The 2124-nt window shown below is 35.8% G+C and overlaps 1 long non-coding RNA gene across 1 annotated transcript; it reads left to right on the top strand.

Moving 5' to 3' along the window:
• The first annotated feature begins 505 nt into the window (after positions 1–505).
• On the top strand, positions 506–1241 carry LOC123412938. The gene is made up of 3 exons (XR_006613633.1): positions 506–758; positions 839–907; positions 998–1241. It is a non-coding gene; the product is annotated as an uncharacterized LOC123412938 (long non-coding RNA).
• The last annotated feature ends 883 nt before the right edge of the window (positions 1242–2124 follow it).

Below are 2124 nucleotides of genomic sequence, written 5' to 3'. Positions count from 1 at the left end.
TAGAATCAGAAAAATTATCTAGAGTACACCAAGTTTTAGGTGAAGTACTCTACATGGAACATATACTAGTAGTCATCCCAGATTCAATCAAACTTGTGCATTGATTTTATTCATTATGAATCTCACGAGTCAAGGATAGAAGATAATCACAAAAGCTTCTTTAATCTACTTATTGATCCAACATGTACGATAGGTCATGCATTATAATAAGTGTTGTGACATGATCACTCTTTCCTCTAGGCCATTCTGGTGTATGAGTGTGACGGGCATGCATTAAGGTCGTAAACAATGTTATTGACAATAATTGCATGTCTATATGAGATGCCTGCACCGCCATTACTATTTAATTATTCGTGTTTGTGTGCTGGATGTAAAACCAGACCACAAAAATAAAGAATTGTTCATTCAATAGCTTCATGCAATGTGGCATGTCTGGTGTCACCATGGAGTACTTCCTATAAATAGAGAGCATCCGAGACTAGATTCATCAGTTGGTTTTCTGATAAATACATACAAGGTGAATATGGAATCCATAAGTCTTAAGAGTATCATTATTGGAGTGCTCATGCTAGGACTAGTCCTTCAACAGACCCATATAGAGGCCAAGAGCTGTTGTTGTTCCACCACGACAAGAAACTGCTATAATGTATGTCGTGTCACCGGTTCCTCTCGGCCTACATGTGCAAGCTTATGTGGTTGCAAGATTTTGGAAAAATGTGTGCCTCCATGTGACCGCTTCAACCTTTTCACGGACGCAGGTAAATTCTGAATCCATCCTTCTCGTTATCGTTCATATCAAGAGTAAAAATTTCCATTTACAGACATATTTGTTTTATAGACGAAGCAAAATCCATTGAGTTTTGCAAGTTGGGATGCATGTCCTCATTGTGCGAGAACATCAACGCTGGTAAGCTATAGACGTTATGGACCATTCGATGCATATTATTATTCACTTTGAGTTAGTGATTGTTTCTAATGGAAACAATTCTCCACTCAGTTGTTGCGAGTCAAGAAGTGAAAGATGTCAAAGATCATTGCAAAACTGGATGCTACCATCTTTGCACTAAGGATTATGAATTTGGAGAAGTCCTGGCTTAAGAAAGTGTGAGAGTCGACATTTCATGTTGAATATACGGGAGTGTCAATGTTATATTGAATAACTGGATAACATGTTCAATCCAGTGTGTCAATTTATTTCTGCTTGTAAGTGTCTCGGTGATACGATATTATTGATAATGTGCTCATCGTTTTGTAAGAAACGTATGTCATATCCAATATAATGTGATGTATTATTGTAATGTGTGGTTGTGTGGTAAATGATAATTTAACTATTTTCTCCTTTTCCATTTATGTTACTAGTCATCAACCAGTGCGACTGCACGACCTCGTCATTCATATTTCAAATCATTTGGAGGAGTGTTATTATTTGAGCATCAGAAGGTCATATCAAAATTTTAAATCATTAGGACATATCTAGATAGTACCTCCTTCATAAAGTTCCTTTCTGGACAAAAACTTTGGAAATTAGCTGAGAAGTATTTACTAGGCTAATGATGCTAAATTTTGACATGATGCCGTAATATGGATAGGAAAGAGTCCACAACATTATTGACGGAAAACACGAATGTAGAAATGACACTTCCTTCACAAAGTGTTGTTCATGGCAGTATAGGAAAAGGCACATCCTTCTATTATTTTTGAACTAGACAAGGAAATATTTTGACATACGTGATAAATATATGACCCAAACAATTTACGAGAATTATTTGGGAATGTGGGGGAGACAAAAATATAGTTTGCTTCAAAACTAAGAGCAAATTGGATTTATTCCTTTATTAAAAAAAGGAATATTACCATCAAAAAGAATTTGGCTATGGGATAAGATGGAAATGACATGATATTGGGATGCATTTGACAACGACAAGTCATTTTTGGAGACTAGGAAGAGATGATCTTCCCAAGATTCCATGCCATAGAGCCACAGAAAAGATAGTTCAACTAAATTCCACTACATGGAAGCAAAAGGAGGCATTTTATTATAGAGCTAATTTCGACACATACCAATTCGTTTTAAATATACATGCAATATGCAAGATATGTGTAGATACAACATGAAATCATAAC

This window comes from Hordeum vulgare, chromosome 7H (genome assembly GCF_904849725.1).
Source record: "Hordeum vulgare subsp. vulgare chromosome 7H, MorexV3_pseudomolecules_assembly, whole genome shotgun sequence".
NCBI classification, from domain to species: Eukaryota; Viridiplantae; Streptophyta; class Magnoliopsida; order Poales; family Poaceae; genus Hordeum; species Hordeum vulgare.
The sequence above is the reverse complement of the archived record's forward strand: the minus strand, read 5'-3'. Positions and strand labels throughout refer to the sequence as shown.